This window comes from Saccopteryx bilineata, chromosome 3 (genome assembly GCF_036850765.1).
Source record: "Saccopteryx bilineata isolate mSacBil1 chromosome 3, mSacBil1_pri_phased_curated, whole genome shotgun sequence".
Lineage (NCBI taxonomy): Eukaryota > Metazoa > Chordata > Mammalia > Chiroptera > Emballonuridae > Saccopteryx > Saccopteryx bilineata.
The window spans coordinates 104678424-104698004 of NC_089492.1; the positions used below are offsets into that span (position 1 = coordinate 104678424).

A 19581-nucleotide genomic window follows, 5' to 3' on the forward strand; every position below is an offset into this window, starting at 1 on the left:
GCTAGGAATACAGTGGTGAGCAAGAGACTTCATTTCTATTCATCTAGAATCTGCCTGATGTGAACATTAAATAGAATTTATCCTCTCACCAACAGACCGTGATTTCACTGATAGTTATAAACATAATATTACTGTAAGGACTAAAAGGGTATATAAGCTCTTAAGTAGTTACTCGGAAGACATGCTATTATTGTAAAGTTTAAATATGCACCATAGAAATAATCACCTTTTTGCAACCAACACAGGGAATGGAAAATTATTTTTATTCTTTCTAAGCCGATTACTGTTAAATTATTAGGACAGTTCAGTTACCATTAATTGGCCCTGGCTGGTTCACTCAGTGGTAGAGCATTTGACCAGTGTGTGGATGGCCTGGGTTGATTCCCAGTCAGGGCACACAGGAAAAGTGCAGATCTGCTTCTCCATGCCTCCCCTCCCACTTCTCTCTCTTTCTTTCTTTCTCTCTTCTCCCCTCCCCCCCACCCTCTCCTGCAGTCATGACTTGATTGGAGTGAGTTGGCCCCGGGTGCACTGAGGATGGCTCCATAGCCTCTGCCTCAGGTGCTAAGAAGAGCTCGGTTGCTGAGCAACACCCGAGATGGGCAGAGCATTGCCCCCCTAGTGGGCTTGCTGGGTGGATCCCAGTCAGGCTGTCTCTCCAGCAGCCTGTCTCTCAGGCTTCCCTCCACACACAGGATAAAAAAACATATATATACCATTAATTATCTTAATATCTAATAAGGTTTGTGGGTTGTATAAGAAAATTTTTGGCTTCTTAATAGTAGTTTCATAGGTATTTGGCATTTTTGCCACTTAGAAGCTTATCTTTCCTGAGAAGTGGTTTGAAAGGTATGTTGGGAAAAACACCTTGGGAAAAGAACAGAGACCTTGAACTTTCTTTATGAGAGGCTGTGATTTTTTTTAAAAAAGATTTTATTTATTTATTTTAGAGAGGAGAGAGAGACACACACACAGAAGTGGGGGAGGATCAGGAAGCATCAACTCCCATATGTGCCTTGACTAGGGAAACCCAGGGTTTTGAACCAGCAACCTCAGCATTCTAGGTTGACGCTTTATCCACTGCACCACCACAGGTCAGGTGAGGTTGTGATTGTTTATTTATGGAAAAGAAAATGAGGTTGACGGAAATAAGAAACATTAATCAAAATTTTGAAACCTATGGTGAACTTTTTTGGACAGAAGTCACCTATACTTAATAAAAGAGTAAAATAGTGCCCTAACCAGTTGGCTCAGTGGTAGAGCATCAGCCGGGCATGTGGATGTCCCAGGTTTGATTCCTGGTCACGGCACACAGCATTGCCCATCTGCTTCTATACCCCTCCCCCTCTTGCTTCTCTCTCTTTCTCTTTCTTTTTGCCTCCTGTAGCCATGGCTCTTTGGAGCGAATTGGCCCCAGGTGCTGATGTTGGCTCCATGGCCTCTGCCTCAGGCAGCTAGGAAAAGCTCGGTGGCTGAGCAATGGAGCAGCACCCCAGATGGGAAGAGCATTGCCCTCTACTGGGCTCGCCTGGTGGATCCCAGTTGGAGCACATGTGGGAGTCTGTCTCTTTGTCTCCCCTCCTGTCACTGAATTAAAAAAAAAAAAAAAAACCAGACAAAATAGTGATGCCATTCCTAACAATGGGAATGTTACTCATAAAATAATACCAATTTTATTGGAGAATAAAATCTGACTAAGGACTTATTGAATGAGGATTTCAGTTAATTTTTTTCTAGTTAACTTGGTTAACTACAAAACACTTTGAACTTTTATTGAAATTCTTTTTAAAATGTATTATTACATTTACACCTTTCACACTATATTATTGTACAGCCCAGTGAGCATAATTTAATATTTAAACTAGAATTTTGACAGTTAATATGAAATTTTAAAGTATATTTCATAATTTTGGAGTTTGAGAATTGAGGAAAATGATAAACATATCCTTGTAGTTTGTTTCTTTATCTTAAAAGGAAATACAGAAAAAGGGAAGAAGTCTTTTGCAAATTAATAATCATAGCAACAATTACTACCTTTTATTGAGTGCCTACTGTGGTATGGTGTTATACTCATAATATAAGTATATAATTTAATTTTCCATAACAACCCTAAGAAAGTGTTTTGTTTTTTATAGATAAAGAAACAGATAATGAATCATTATATAAGTGCAGTACTGGGTGTTTGAACCAACGTTTGTCATATTTTGAAAATTCATATTCTTTGTACTGTAACCTGCAGTCTTTGGAAAAGTGGATATTTGCCAGGATGAGATGCTTGCATCTTGATCTGTCCCCACCCAGTAAGGGGTAGAGAAGAACACCATAAAGGGTCATGGAATTGTCTTTGTGTTGCAAATACACAAATGTTAGTTACTTTGACATTTAATATGTATATTATCTCTGCAGTATTTAAAAGCTACCGTGCATTATGTACATGTAGCACTATTCTTAAATTATTGAGAAAGAATTGGGTTTAACAGCTTACTATTGATTGGGTAGAGTTCTGAGAATTTTATTTGTTTTTCCTTTATTTAAAGATAATTTAGAAATACAAAATAATTAGAAAGCTTAATGGGAAATTCTGCATGTTTAGAGGTAAAAAAAAAGGTTTACATAATTTGTACAAAGTGAAGATATTAATTTGACAAATATCAGGTGCTTACTACATGTTAGAAATCAGGTGCAGGTGAGTAAATAATAGCAGTGTGAGACATGCCCTTCTAGACATAGATTCAAGAGTGCTGTGGGAACACAGAGTAAGAACTAACTTTTCCCAAGTATTGGGATTGGGTGGGGTGGATTGTACAGTCATGATAGAGGTTTATTAATGGTGTATCAGTAATAATCCTTATATTTTTAAAATAAATTTCACTCAGGGGTTTGTTTTTTTTTTAATTGATTTTTTCCCGTTGATTTGGAGAGAGAGAGGCATCAACTCATTGTTCCATTTACTTGTGCGCTCATTGGTTGATTCTCTTAATCAACCAATGCCCTGGCCAGATCCAACCTGTGATGTTGGTGCGCTGACGGTCTATACCAGTGATGGGCAATCTTTTGAGCTTGGTGTGTCAAAATTCGCCACAAAATCTAGCATAACTCGGGTGGTGTGTCACTTCAAGAAAAAAAAACATAATTTTGCGATATTTATAGTTTAAATAACAAAAGTGTATAATTGTAATATATAACTGTATTTAATAAACTAAAGACTAATTATTTAACTTGCCTGCTTAGTGACTTCTTTGTTCATCTTCTTTGTTCATTGGTTTCTTTTGTTGGTCTTGATATTATTTAACTTGTGTGGGGTGCTGTGAACTAAGATAAGTGAGGGGGAGGGGGAATTCTTTAACTAACCTCCCTATTAGTAACTTTTTTGTTGCTGAATTTCATTGGCTAAATCTTCAATTGAAGGTTGGTATTTTGTACACTTCAAGCCCAAGCAAGTGCTACTAATTTCATCTGTCAATCTGTTTCTTTTCTTGGTTTTGATATTATTTAATGCTGAGAATAAGGTCTCACAAAAGTAATAGAGGGGAAAATTGTGAGTAAAGCCATTGCTATATTTTTCAGGGTGCTAAAAGTGTCTGGTAATCGGTTCCAGACACCCCAAATTTCCTGTTCATAGTGGCACTCCGCTTGATTCTCCAAGTGGCGCCTTTCCAGATTCTCAAACTTTGACCTCAAGTCGACCAACACCTGAGCCCAGATGCTGTCTTGAAATTCTGTAAGTTTCATCTTATGTAAATTAAGATGGCTGCCACTGTTTCTAATGGCGGGAAACAGCACCCATAGCACAGGCCCTCGCCTCTCCCAGCCTCCCCCTCACTTATCTCAGTAATGATGGTCAATAAGAAATCCACGACACCCCAGAACAGTAGATTAGATGATGGTTGCTGTGGTTATGTGGTTGCTGGTAATGGCGATCACAGGGCCCCCAGAGATGCGCCCCCCCCCTCCCCGCGGCATTCTACTGCTCCTTGCTCCGTGGGCCGGAAGTGAGGTCAAAGATCCCCTAACAGCCTAACCAGAAGTCCCAGAACTAGACACTCTGTGCCTGAGTTCTGTTGTTTTGGCCTACAGACTTCTGGCACAGAGTGTCTATGCTACAGCAAATGTTTTATCCTCGGCTACTGGGCTACTGCACCTGGCCTTGCAGGAGCCGAAGATGAAATGTTCTTCTCGGCATATGGTGGTACTGTGGTACTTATTGGTGGTACTATGCACTTTTTTTTAGTCTTTCTGTTGTACTTATGAAGCAATCTAGGCAGGATGGCAGCTAGTATACTAACTAGTGAAGAGTGTGAGCTCTGGAGCTGTATTCCCTGAGCTTGTATGTCACTTGCTCTACTTCAGGGTTTGTGATATTGGGCATATCATTTAATCTTTCTGTTTCTATGTAGAATATGAATACTAATAATTACAAGTACCTGATAAAGTGGTTATAAAGATTAAAGGAGTTAAATGAAATGCTTAAAATGATACATGTAAGAAAATACTGTACTAATTCTCACCTTTACATTTATTATGTGTACATAATTTAGACACACACACTCAGGCATGTAGGAAATGTAGGTGTTACCATGTATGTAGCTACAGGAAAACTAGTAGTATTTAAATTTCAGTTTTTAAAAACATCTAGATTATTGTAGAATGAAATTCCAACCATATCATTTAATAGATGTCAATATTATATAGTAGCAGAGCTAGAACCAAGATCTGTCAGACAACAAATATTTGAACAGTAACCAAAACAGATGACCAAATCTGCCTTTTGGAACTTTCAGTAAGTCTGGGAAAGGAGTATATTTAATTAACCTAGGTGTGATAAGTGTTATCAAAAAGTATAGTATATTATGAAAGAATATACTTTGGAGTCCTCTCTATGGGAAGTTAGAGAAAGTTTCCCTTAAGATTTTAAAGCTGAGATGTGAGTGATTAGCTAGTAGGGCTAGGTGAAATGAAGAGTGTTTTAGGCAAAGGTAGTAGCATTTGTAAAGGCCCTGGGAAGGAGAAAGCATGGCCTACTGAGAAATAAAGTGGGGAGAACGAAAGAGTAGCAAAAGATGTAGCCAAAGAGGTTACAGAGGGGGCTCAGTTATGCAGGGTCTCCTATTCCAAGGTAAGAACTTTGGATATTGATCAAAGGATCCCCTTGATGGATTGAGCAAGAAAGGGACATTGTCAGAGTTGTATTTTAGAAAACAAATTACGAGGACCAGGCATAAATGCAGGGAGACAAGAAGATATTGTTAAGAGCTGCAGTGTGTTTGCTCAGAATACAACCATAGAGGGTACCATTCATGTAGACTACCATTGTGGTGGTTTAGATGAAAAATAATGTTGACCTGTACTATAGTAGTGCCTGTGAAAATGGAGAGAGATGGGCAGATTTCAGATATAATTACTCTACAATCTATCCCTAGACCAGACCTGTCTCCTAAACTTTAGATCACATATATCCCAGATCCTTACTCTACTTGAATACCTCACAGGCATTTCAAGCTCAACAGGTTAAAATAACAAAAAACTCCCACACACAAAAAATAAAATAAACCCCCAAAATAATAATAATAAAATAAAAGCCCATGACAAACATTGATCTACCTCCATAAAGAAAAACAGCCATTTCCCATGTCAATATTATTTATATTATCAAGTGAAACTAACATCTACTCCATTGTTCCTGTCTCCTGGTAGTGACAGCTAGACTACCTAGCTGTATCTAGCTGCAGTTAATATGGCTACTTAGAATTTAAATTAGGACTTCCGGTCAGGATGGGGGCAGAGGTAAACGTGGTACTTGAATCCTCCCACAACCTCATCAAAATTACAACTAAACTATATAACAACCATCATTAGAACCACCTGCATGCAGTCTGACGTCCTACAATGAAGGATTTAAAGAAGAAGCCACATTAAGATTGGTAGGAGGGGCAGAGACAGGCTGGTCCCACACCCATCTGTGGTGGTTTAACATCAGGAGGGAAATGTTGTCTGTGGAGGTTCCTTCTGGGGTAAAAAGGGTTTCAGCCCTAGCCCATAGCTTCAGAGCCAGGAAGAGAAGTCCCCATAACTTCTGGTTACAAAAGCTAGCGAGGATTGTGACTGAGTTAAGATCTGGCTACAGGAGTGCCAGGCAGCTCTTCTTAAAGAGCTCATGCACGGACTTACTTGGACTTACCCCCTTGGAGCTCCAGCACTGGGGTAGCAGCTTGAAAGGGACCAGGGACATACAGGAAGGAACTAGATTGATTGTCAGGCATCAGAGGAAGAGCTGAGGGGCAGCTTTCTGCCAGACAGAAGTATGGGCAGAGGCCATTGTTCCTTTTCTGAGATACACAGAGCCAGTTGGAAGATGCCATATATAAATTTCCATAAACCCAACTCACTGTTTGCCTTGCCCAGGTGATTCCCTAAGACTTCATTCACCCTACTCAACTTGCAGGGTTGAAACAGAACAGCCTGTCTTCGTTTATACTTTGGACTCTGCTCAAATCTTTCAGATAAGCAGCATCTGGCTTCTGCATACCCCATACTTCTTGCTAAGTGGCCCCAGGCCTGTCACTAGTGGCATCTGGCCATGGTTCACAGCCTGGCTTCGCCTGGGCACTTCCAAGCTCAGCACAAGTCGCAGCCATCTGCATATTGCTCTGTAGTTTGTGCCAGGTGGCCCCAGGCAGGGCACAGGCAGTGGCTGACCTTGCACCTCTCAGGAGGTTTTAGAGCCATGCACCTGGTAGACAGCTTGAGACCACACCAGAATACAACCCTACCACCTCCATGAATAACACACTCAAGGGGAAAACTCAGTGTGCACCAAAGCCCTACTTTAGTAAGTTCTGCTCCATGGAGTTGACACCATAGCAGTTCCTCTGCTGTATTTATTTGTAGCTGGTTCTCACAGCTGATCAGTCTGGGGGTCAGTCACTCCCAGTGACGCCAATAGCAAGCAGGGCTGAACTACAACAGCCCACACAGGGCCACAACTGGAACTTCCAGTGCGGGTGACTGCGGAGGCTGTGCCACTGAGCCCTACAGAACATCTACTGTGTATGGCCACTCTACCAAGTCCAGTTGACGTAGCAGCTCTCCCTAATACATAGAAATAAACACAGGGAAGCAGCCGAAAATCAGAGACAAAGAACCATGTCCCAAATGATAGAACAAGAAAAATCTCCAGAAAAACAACTAAACAAAATGGAGTCCAGCAAACCATTAGATATATAGAGGTGAAAATGATGCGGGGTTTTTTGTTGTTTATTTTTAAAAATTAAGTAAGAGGTGGGAGGCAGAGACAGACTCCTACATGTGCCCCAACCAATATTCACCCAGCAAGTCCCTACTAGGCAATACTCTTTTCAGCTGGGCTGCAGCACCGTTGCTTGGCAACCAAGCTATTTTAGTGCCTGAGACTGAGGCCATGGAGCCATCTCAGCAACCAGGTACAGCTGTTCAAACTATTCGAGCCATGGCTGTGGGAGGGGAAAAGAGCGAGAGAGAAGGGGGGAGGGGTGAAGAAGCAGATGGTTGCTTCTCCTTTGTGCCCTGACTGGGAATTGAACCCGGGACTTCTACATGGCAGGCCAATGCTCTACCGCTGAGGGAACCAGCCAGGACTTCAGAATGATGGTTTTAAGGGTGGGCTCACCAGCCTGAATGCAGGGTTGCTGGCTTGAGCAAAGGGTCACTGGCTCAACTGGAGCCCTCCCTGTCCAGGTACATAGGAGAAAGCAATCTGAACAAGTAAAGTGCCACAACTACAAGTCAGTGCTTCTCATCTGATTCCCCTTCTGTCTGTCTGTCTCTTTCTCTCTCTCTCTCTCTCTCTCTCTCACTCGCTAAAAAAGAAAAAAGAAAGATGCTCAAGGAACTCAGTGAAAATTTCAACAAAGAATAATAAGCGTAAAAAAGGACATAGAAAACATAAAAAAGGACCGGAAATGAAGGATACATTAACTGAAATGAAGAATTTACAAGGAATCAATAATAGAGTATATCAAGCCAAAAATCAAGTCAGTGATTTGACATATAAGGAAGCAAAAAACACCCAATCAGAACAGCAAAAAATAGCCCTGGCCAGTTGCTTCAATGGATAGAGCATTGATCCAGTGTGTGGACATTCTGGGTTTGATTCCCAGTCAGGGCACACAAGAAAAATGACCATCTGCTTCTCTTCCCCCTCCCTCACTCATTCTCTTCCTCTTCCCCTTCCACATCCAGTGGCTTAACTGGTTCCAGTGTGGGCCCAGAGTGCACTGAGGACAGCTTAGTTGGTCTGAGCATGTCAGCTTCAGGCACTAAAAATAGCTCGATTGATTCGAGCATAGGCCCCAGATAGGGGTTAACAGGTAGATCCAGTCAGGGCACACGTGGGCATCTGTCTCACTGTTTCCCCTCCTATCACTTTAAAATAAAAATAATACAGCAAAAAATGAAAAGAATTTTTAAAAAATGAAAATAGTGTAAGGAGTCTCTGGGACAACTTCAGGCATGCCAGCATTCGCATCATGGGGCTGCCAGAAGAAGAGAGAGAGCTAGAAATAGAAAACCTATTTGAAAAAATGACAGAAAACCTCCCTAACCTGGTGATAGAAATAGACATACAAGTCCAGGAAGCACAGAGTCTCAAACAAGATGAACCCAAAGAGCTCCACACCAAGACACATTTAATTAAATGCAAAAAGTAGAAGACAAAGAGAGAATCTTAAAAGCAGCAGAAGGAAAGCAGTTAGTTACGTATGAGGAGCTCCTATAAGACTGTCAGCTGATTTATCAACAGAAACTTTGCAGGCCAAAAGGGGGTGGAAAGAAATAGTGAAAGTAGTGAAAAGCAAGGACCTACAACCAAGATTACCCTACTCTGCAAAACTATCATTTATCATCAAAGAACATACAAAGAGCTTCCCAGACAAGAAAAAGCTAAAGGAGTCCATCACCACCAAACCAGCATTGTATGAAATGTTAAAGGGTCTTCTTTAAGAAGAAAAAAAATAGACAAAAATATGAACAATACAATGTCAATAAATAGAGGGGTTATTTGGATTACAGTGACGTAACCTGAATTTTGATGTAAGTCAAAACACAACCAAGCCTAATCACTTACCTATCGTAACACAGTTGTGAAATCATAATCTAGGACATAAAAACACAGCTAAGCCACAGAAAAAGGAAGAGCACATAAATATACAGTACTGTATACTGTACTATAGTAACAGAAAAAATGAGAGTAGAAAAATGCCTTACTTTTATTCCTGTGGTTGGCTTGCACACTGGACGGATCATTGCAATGTGGGAGATAGTGACCTATTGGGAGGAGGAAGCTGGAAAGGCAGGGGAACCTACAGAAGGCGCTGGAGATACTGGGTCAGGTGAATCAGGATTGCCTAAGAAACATGCAGGAGACGCTAGAGATGGTTCTACCTGTGCTACAGGTGTTTCATCTCAAGAAGCAGCTGATGTAGAGGGTACAGAATCTGTTGCAGGCCTCTCTTCCTTTCTTCTTTTTCTTTTTTAATTTTTATTCTTTTTGTTTATTTTTATTTATTTTTTTACAGGGACAGAGAGAGATTCAGAGAGGGATAGATAGGGACAGACAGGAACGGAGAGAGATGAGAAGCATGAATCATCAGTTTCTCATTGTGACACCTTAGTTGTTCATTGATTGCTTTCTCATATGTGCCTTGACCGCGGGCCTTCAGCAGACTGAGGTGGCCCTTTGCTTGAGCCAGTGACCTTGGGTCCAAGCTGGTGAGCTTTTTTTTTTTTTTTTTTTTTTTTTTTCTTTCTTTTTCTCAAGCCAGATGAGCTCGCGCTCAAGCTGGCAACCTCGGGGTCTTGAACCTGGGTCTTCCGCATCCCAGTCCGACGCTTTATCCACTGCGCCACCTCCTGGTCAGGCTCTTCCTTTTTTCTTAAAGAATTGTTCCAGGCTAGTCTGGATGATTGATGACTTCTTCTCTTCCAAAATCTGCCTGTAGCATTGCAGGGCATCCATAACAAACAGCTCTGTAGACCTTACTGAATCTGTCATCACTGGGGTCCTCAGCCTGAAATTTTGCCAACCATCCTCTACCACAGAAAAACCTGCCAAACCCTTGGTAGTAAATCTCTTGGGTTCTGGGGTTTCTATCTTTTCCTCTTCAATCAGCTGCTTCTCCAGCTGAATGGTTCCTCAGCAGACAGCTCCTTTCCATGTGATGCCAGTAGCTTTGTGACATCCTCAGCCTCCACCTCCAAATTAAGTTGTTTACCCATGGCAACAGCCTTCTCTGTTACAGCCTCCACGGACTCCTTAAAGCCATGGAAGTCATACACAAACTGGGGACACAGTTTTTTCCACACACTATTTAAATTTGTTTGCCTCACTTCATCCCAGACAAAAAGCAATGTTTTATACAGCATTGTAAATGTTATAAGACTTCCAAACTAGTTTGCATACGTAGTATTAATACATAAGTACGATGCTTATGGCATAAGCCGAAACACTCATATATCAATTTTTTAAAGTTTTTATGGGAGTGAGTGCTGCAGATTTGACCCCCTGTACATAAGTATCAACAATTGAATCTAAAAAAATAAATAAAAGAACAAGCAGAACACAGACTCATAGATCTCATACGTACAGAGAACATTGTGATGATTGCCAAGTGGAAGGGGGTTTGGGAGAATGGTTGAAAAAGGTGAAGGGATTAAGAAGTACAAATTGGTTGTTACAGAATAGTCATGGGGATGGACGTAAAGTCCAGCATAGGGAAAATAGTCAATAATACTGTAATAACTGTATGGTGTGTCAGATGGCAATGAAACATCAGGATGATCACTTAGTAAGTTATAATGTCTAATCACTGTGCTGTACACCTGAAATGAACACAATATTGTATGTCAACTGTAACTGAAAAAAATGATTTAAAAAAATTAAAACTAGAATTTAAGTTATAGTCTATGTAAGTTTATTTAGAAACTTCGGTATTTTTTTGGGTTTTACTTTCTAAAATGCTCTGGCAATCATTTATTTAATAACATATCTTTAGTAACTTTTAGCATAAATATATTTTACTTTAGTAAGTGTACATATAGGGTTAGTTTAGTCCTATTTAAAATGGACTTAATTCTGTGTTAAATTAATTATACTCTTGTATTATTTTTAGAATTACATATAATATCAGGATATTAAATCAACTAGTATGGTTTTACTCTTGCTTTCCAAATTTGACACCAGGGGTTTCTTGGTAAGATATCATTTTATTAAATGTATTTCTGATCATATTTGTGCTTTTAAAAATATGCTTATTTTCAGTGTAACAACTTCATGCCTTTTTATGGCTTACATTCAAGGATTGAAAATCATTTTATACATAAATAAATCTTGACAACAAGGAATACCAGCTGTTTGTATTCAAATGCTAACCAAATTTTCCATTGTACATTGGGGCATTAGATCTGTTAACTTTCAGGTTTCTGTAACTTTGTCCTTTTTCATGTTACTTTTCAAGTGCAGTAAAAAGGCTGTCAAAGAACCAAATAAAGTGCTAGTTGGCTAACTGGCAACAGTATTGTTTGTAACATAGTGATAATTGCTTCTATTTCCATTACAGTTGACATTTAATATTACATTAATTTTTGGTGTACAAAGTAGTGGTTAGACATTTAGGTACCTTAACAAATTGATCCCCCAATAAGTCTAGAACCCATCTACACCATGCATAGTTAATATATTTACTATATTAAAAGAAAAAATTAGAAATTGGCAGTTACAAAATAGTAACAAGATGTAAAGACCAGCAGAGGGAATTAATGAATATTGTTTATTGATTTCTGTGTGATCAATTTTTGTTAGCCTCAAGCATATTTTTGTTTGGACACCACATTGATTGCTATCCCAAAGTTTGAGAAGATGGGTTTTCAAATTACATTTACTCTGTGAGCTAGTAGTGCTTCTTTTCTATCATTATTTTTAATACTGTGTAAAGTAATTAGTGCTATGTTTTTCATATTGCTAGAAGTTTACACGTTATTGTGTCATCAACTTTCTTAAACGTTTATTAGAAATAGCTATTTTCTTTATTAAAGAAAACAATTTTCACTCAATTAGATCTTTTGTGGTACTGCTCTTTTATCAGTATTTTATTTCTGTGTGATAGGCAGTTATGTGCTAGGGATTCATTGTAAAGAGAAGTTGTAGTTGGTCTTTGTGCAGAAAATACTAGGTTTGTTACTGCTTAGAAGCAAATGTGTTGTTTTGTTTTGTTTTACTTCCCTAAGAAACTGATAAACAATGGAGACCTTTTTTTGGAGGCAAATGCTGCAATAGTGTATAAGGAAACTCTATATACTGTGTACAAATAGTAGAAGATATTTAGATAGAAGTGGCATTTAAGGCACATTTTACAGTGTATCTGGGCAAGTTAGGGTAGGAAAAAAGTGGATTCAGTGGAAAGTTACCACAACTCCCTCTACTCCCCAGATTTAAGTGTTTTCTGCTTTTAGTGTGAGCTAGAGAAATATTTTTCCCCCATTCAATTTTATTTATTTTTTTCTTCTCTTTTTTTTAAAATTTTAACCCTATTTGGAAAACAGTTTCCCTATGGGGCAAATCTTTGACCCTTTTGTATTCTGCATTTCACCACCTCCCTTTTTGACTGGAAAATGCAGCTGCACACATTTTTTGTTTAAAGACAATGGATCACATGCTGTGTCACCTAAATCTGTGACCAAGAGGCAGTTTTATTCCTAAGAGACCATAATGCTTCAGTTGTCTTGGATACATGACATCATGTAGCATTTTAATCAAACATACAGTCTTTCCTTAGTACATTTGGGATTGGAATCTACCCCTAATCTTAGTATTGGTTTTTATGGAATGGACAGCATTTATAATTGACAGTCTTAAAACAAAGAATATATTGTTAATTCAGTAGGAAAGTGTGTGAGCTCCTTCCTTTAATATATATTATGTATTTTTTTTCTCATTGAGGGTTACCAAAGTTAACATATATTTTGAGTTAATAGAATATCTTTAAAGTTCTAGTATTAATTAGGTTTATTACACAATGCCTTTTGAATAGTATATGCTCGATAAATGTTACACTTTATGATTGCCACCAATGTGATAAATTAAAAAGAAAAAATTATTTTCCTTTTAAAAAAATGAATAACTCCAAAGATTTAGAAAATTATTAGTGTCTGTAAACTGCTAAAATATTTTTTGTTGAGCTTATTGTAATAAGCTCATTATACTGTTGAATACATCTAGGAAATATAATGTAGTGGCTTACAGTCTTGAGAAATAGTACTTTATTATAATTAATAATTAAAATTTTAATGGTTCATTCCTGAGGAGGTTGGAGGTGAGAAAAGGGAAATAAAGTGGAAATTTTTTATTATATAGTATATCTTAATCAGAGTCAATGTTTAAATTACGGTAAAGAATTGAAGTAATTGCCAGGCAGTTTAATAAAATGCACAAACATTTTGTATTTTTGTGGTATGTCATAGATAATTTTTCTGTGAAAAACATTGTTTAGTTATCTAACTTAAGTGAATGACTGCCTATTTCTCTTTGCTAGGGTGTCTTAGCCCAAATAAATGGTTTTTAATATTAATGAATTTAAGTGATTGGATTGGGAAAGCCACAAATCTGAGATGCGGATCTCTGGTTGCTCTTTTGGCATTTGTAAGATTATTTGATTTACCGATGACATTAAATTCTTGGTGTGAACTAAAATGGCAAGTCAATAAAATAAAATTTCCAAATGTCTTAAGACCACATGAAAAGACAGAATTAGAAATTGGAAATGCATTTTATTAAATATAACCAAAAAATCATGATTATTTGCCACATGCTTTAGGAATTCAGATGTTAAGTATGATGAAACTGATTTTAAGTAGGAAGCTGGACTAGTAGGGTGTTAAGGATAAGAAACAACTTAATCTGTTAAATCAGATGCTGTCATATAGTTCATAGTTAGTCATTCCTTTCTATAAGCATAGGACCGATTACAAGTCTTCAGGGCCTCTCAGAACAGTTGCTCAAGTGTTGGTTTCAACTTCTCAGTTCTAATAGAACATAACATGGTTCCTTTTCATGCCAGTGTAGTAAAAGCTTTTAGAAACAGCAAAATTGATTTTATTTTTGTTTCCAGGCAATGAGAAAAGAAATATATAGTGATTGCCTTGGGGGGGAGGGTACAAGGAAAAAAATAAATTGGAATAAATTTTCTTTGGTTTAACAAAAATTGACTGTTGTATTTTATTTTGATTTGAGTCCTTTTTCAGTGTTATTTTTTGTTTTCCAGTAAGAACTCTTATATAATAGCTTTTATATATATATTTTTCCTTTTAATGAGAGGAGAGGAGGCAGAGACACACTCCCTCATGTGCCCTGACCAGGATCCACCTGGCAAGCCCAATATGGGGCGATTCTTTGCCCATCTGGGGCATTGCTCTGTTGCTCAGCAACTGAGCTCTTCTTAGTGTCTTAGGTGGAGGCCATGGAGCCATCTCAGCACCTGGGGCCAGCTCACTCCAATTGAGCCATGTCTGCAGGAGGAGAGGAAGAGAGAAAGAAAGAAGTGAGAAGTAAGAGGAGGAGGGATGGAGAAGCAGTTGGGTGCTTCTCCTGTATGCCCTGACCAGGAATTGACTTTGGAACATCCACACACCAGGCCAACACTCTACCACTGAGCCAACCAGCCAGGGCTATAAATTTTTTTTTTTTAATCAAATTTCCACTTTTTTTTTTTTTTAAGATTTTATTTATTCATTATAGAGAGGAGAGAGAGAGAGAAGGGGGGAGGAGCAGGAAGCATCAACTCCCATATGTGCCTTGACCAGGCAAGCCCAGGGTTTTGAACCGGCAACCTCAGTATTTCCAGGTTGATGCTTTATCCACTGCGCCACCACAGGTCAGGCTAAATTTTTAACAATTAAAAATTATCTTGCAAATAATAACAGATTTAGGGCTCTAAAGAATCATAATATAGGTAAGATAAAAACAATTAAAATTAAAAAATTTAACACAAAGAGATTCTATAATATTCTTTGAAGCACTTTTTACAAGAATTAAACATCATTAATAGTAGAACTGAGTTAATTATTTGTTGTGTCACTATGTTACTAAAGTATACACTAAAAAACTTTTTTTTTTGCAAGAGATGAGAAGCATCAACTTGTAGTTGTGTCATTTAGTTGTTCATTAATTGTTTCTCAGACATGCCTTGACTGGGGGGTTCAAGCCAAGCCAGTGACCATGGGATCATAATTGATGATCCCACACTTAAGCTGGCAACCCTGCACTCAAACTGGTGAGCCTGGGCTCAAGCCAGTGATCTCTGGGCCTCAAACCTGGGACCTCAGCATCCCAGGTTAGTGCTCTATCCACTGTGCCAGCACTGGTCAGACTACACTAAAAAACTTATATCCATTAGAATTGCTAAACTGTAAGCCTGATTTCTTGTCATTAAATTTTGTATTCATAAACTTGTATTTTTAAAGTATTACAGATTTATGCTGAAATTCACAATAAGGTAGTAACTTGAGATAAAAATTATTTTTTAATATTAGCTTGATAAGAATTTTGTAACAGAATAGTAGATTCTGAATTAGTTGGATACAAATGAAGAATGTACAGGGGGTCCCCAGGTTATGACACAGTTCTGTTCCTATGCTAGTGATGTAACCCGAATTTTAGTGTAAGTCGAAACATACCTTAGCCTAACATGACAGTCCAAAACGGCATAGGTGAGCATACTGGGGATGCCAGCTTCCTCACTCACATGCCACGTTACTGCGGATTCTTCCACTGTGTACAACCAAACTAATTTGCCCATTTGGCCATAAGTATGACGCTAATGGCATAAGATGAAACACATCTCAATTTTTTTTTAAGTTTTTATGGGAGTGAGCATTGTAGACTTGAAATGTTGTATGTCAAGACTGTTATAACCCGAGGACCTCCTGCACTTATTTATATTCTATCCTGTTGTGATTATAGTATTACATTTTATTACTGAGAATGTCATTACTAGTGAAAACTCAACATTTTTTATTTCAGAGGTAGTGTAGTTATTTTCTTTTCTTTATTTTTTATAAGTATGTGTGGAGAGAGAGAGAATGTTACCAGCCAGAGCTGTTAGTAAAGGAATTTAGACTTGAAAATTAGGGGAACTAGATAATAAAATTCCAAAAAAAAGCTCTAAAAATTTATATGATTTAAGTTCTTTTATTTAAACTAGAAGGATTTGAAGGAGCTGTCATGTAGTATGATTGGGTAAAATATTGACATAACCTAACAAATAACGTGCATGGACATAAATAGAATTAAGAAGTGAAAGTCACATCATAAAGAAAATGATGAACCTGTTATTGCAGTACTCTTCTGAGAAGGCCTAATTTCAGCTGGCTGCTTTGCCCATGGATGTTATTATTGGTCACGAAAGAGACCCATCCTTAATACTAGAATTCTTTTTCAAATTTTTAAGCTTTGAAAGTATTGTTACTGATTTTGTACCATATTTTTTTATTTGAAAGATACAGCATTTATAAATCTATCACTTTAGGAAGAAAGCCAATAATTAAAAAAAAAACACAATACCATCTATATAGCTAGTATTTATTGTTACTTACTCTCTATCTCTGTTCTAAGTGCTTATATTTATTCTCATTTAATTTATACTAACAATCTTATGAAAATAGGTGTTATAGCCTATTGAGTGGCAAGCTGGGATTTGAACCTAGGCAATATCTCTTCACAGCTCATGTTCTGACAACTTCACTGTCTCCAGATATGATTATAATATGAAGACTAATGATTTAGATTTTACTTTTATATTTTTTTTATAATACGAAATTGCTTATTCTTTACAACTTCAAATATACTGCTCCCTCGAGTTTCTGTTAAACATTTCCTAGTGTTAAGTATATTAATTTTTTCCTAAGGTAGAAGCCTGTCCTCTTAAAGTTGTACACTGTTTCACTGTAGAATCTAACAACTATAACAGCAGAGCCATGAGTATAGTAGGAGTAAGAGGTTGCTTTTTAAAGTGTCTTAGAAAAGGCCCAGGAGAGGTTATTCTGAAGAGTTTATTTCTTATACTTCTCTTTCTCTTACCTTTTATCCACCTTGCTAGCTGAAGAGACGTTGTAATCATAATCTAATTTAGCAAATATGTTGCCTTTGGAATGTATTTTAAATTCCTATATACATTTAGGTACTTCTGACATTTTAGAATTCATAATACATTTTCTGCTTATCAGGAGCTTACTTATTCTGTATCTTCCACTATTAAACCACAAATAGACAAAAAGAGACTCCTAAGGGGCTGGAAGAAAAAAATTGCAAAGTTTATATATTAAATTTATGCACCTTACACACAGTTCTAAAAGTTATACTGTTAAATAATTACTTAAAAATCAATCAGAACTAAGGCTGGGAAGTGGTACTGCAGCAATGCAGGTGTATGGCCCCAGGGGCGCGAGGGCAAGGGCTCAAGGTGAGCTCTTTACCTCTCTGATCATACTGTGATCTTATGTGAAATTCTAAGGAAATTTATCAGGTTTTCCAGTTTATAGCAAATAATGGTTGTATAATTCCATCCCCATGATTTAGAAATTCAAAATGCTCTGAAAACCAAAAGTTTTCTCATATATTGACAAAACATGATCCAAACTGATATAAGACTATTGATGGTCTTTATTTAACCCCTTTTTAGTATGAATATGCATTTTGCTGCAGAAATATTTACATGTTTATTGTGGGGTGCTGCTTGAGACTTCACTGACACATCATATAAGATACCATATTTACATTATAATCCCTTTCTAAAATTCAAAATACTCAGAATTCTGAATGTATCTTACTTCAGAGATTTTAGATAAGGGATCATATAACTTTGTAATCAGGTACAGTGACTACAGTACAAATTAGGACTTGGATATAGGACCAAGAAGATTAATCCAGTAGTATGGAGCACTATTTCTCAAGTTGAATAATATATGGATCCCTTCTATAGAAAAAAGTTATAGATCCGATTTTGAGAATCACTGACTTTATTTAGTTCCTCTACTAGTTTTAAGTCTTCATTTTTTTCTCTCTGAAAATGGTAAAATTTTTATACTGTTATTGAAATGAAAGAAAAATTAAAGCTTACAAAACTTGTGGCCCCTGGAATATATCCTTGGGATATCTCAATTTGATAAACACTGATAAAGTGCAAATAGTTTTGTATACTTTAGTGGCCCCTGTAAGTATTATTATTATTATTTAAGATTTTCTTTATTCACTTTAGAAGAGAGAGAGAAAGAGTAAGAAGCATCAACTCCCATATATGCCTTGACCAGTGCAGCCAGGGCCTTGAACCAGGAACCTCAGCAGTCCAGGTCACCGCTTTATCCACTACGCCACCACAGGTCAGGCTAAGTATTACTCTTTATCAAGACTTTATTTATACCTGACCAGGCGGTGGCGCAGTGGATAGACAGGGAGGCAGAAGGCAGGCTTGAGCGAGAGATCATAGACACGTGTTCTCTGGCTTGAGAAAGTTGTCACTTGCTCTGCTGGAGCCCCGCCCTCATCAAGGCACGTATGAGAAAGCAATCCATAAACAACTGAGAAGCGGCAAAGAAGAATTGATGCCTCTCATCTCTTTGCTTTCCTACTTGTCTGTCCCTGTCTATCTCTCTCGCTAAATAGGTAAAGTCTTTGTTTATAATAATGTACCTGAATCATAGTTAAAGGGTTAATATATCTTTACTGTGTTTAAAGAGTATGGTTTTTAAAAGGATGAAAGCACCCTCTTTTTAAAAATCTGCATCAAGGCCCTGCCCGGTTGGTTTAGCCATAGAACGTCACCTAGCATGTGAATGTCCCGGATTTGATTCCTGGCTAGGGCACACAGGACAAGCTACCATCTGCTTCTCCTCTCCTCCTGCAGCCAAGGCTCAGTTGGAGCCAGTTGGCCCTGGGCGCTGAGGATGGCTCCATGGCCTCCACCTCAGGTGCTAAAAGCAATGGCTCCGGTTACAACAAGCAAGGGTCCCTGATGGGCAGAGCATCGCCTCCTAGTGGGCTTGCTGGATGGATCCCGGTTGGGGCGCGTGGAGAAGGAGTCTGTCTCTGCCTTCCTTCCTCCCTCTCACTAAAAAAAAAAAATCTGCACTGAGTTTTTGAACCACCTTCAATTTCTAGGCAATGTTCTCTACCTAATTCCAGTTGGGAATCATAATCATAATGAGCAACTCTTACTGATAGTAAATCAAATTCCTCAAATGTGCTGAGGCAGAAGAGACTTAATAACCAATGCTCTAACGTACAGGATAATCAATGTTATAAATACTGCTATCATAAACTAATGTGTAAATATCTGTCTTCAGCAGCATGGCAAACTAAATGCCTTTCTGCTGAAAAGAACCTAAACTGCTAGATAAAATGCATCAATGTTCTGGCAAATAGTAAAGAATATTTAGACCAAACACTAATTGGAAGTTTAGTAAGGTAAGCTGAATGCTGAAGCTGGCTATTGCCTTCAGGGTATTTACCAAATCAAGTGAACTTCTTATTTTCCTGGCCTTGTGGGGCTCAGGGATCAG

At 38.0% G+C, this 19581-nt stretch overlaps 1 protein-coding gene across 3 annotated transcripts in view; it reads left to right on the forward strand.

Moving 5' to 3' along the window:
- Positions 1 to 19581, forward strand: part of FOXN2 (forkhead box N2) — a 63697-nt gene that overhangs the window by 6213 nt on the left and 37903 nt on the right. Inside the window, exon 2 of one of the 3 annotated variants that reach the window (XM_066267082.1) lies at positions 3568 to 3721. The exons of the other annotated variants lie outside the window; for them this stretch is intronic. The gene's annotated coding sequence lies outside the window, so the exon portion shown is untranslated. The remainder of the gene's footprint in view (positions 1 to 3567; positions 3722 to 19581) is intronic. 3 annotated transcript variants of the gene reach the window in all.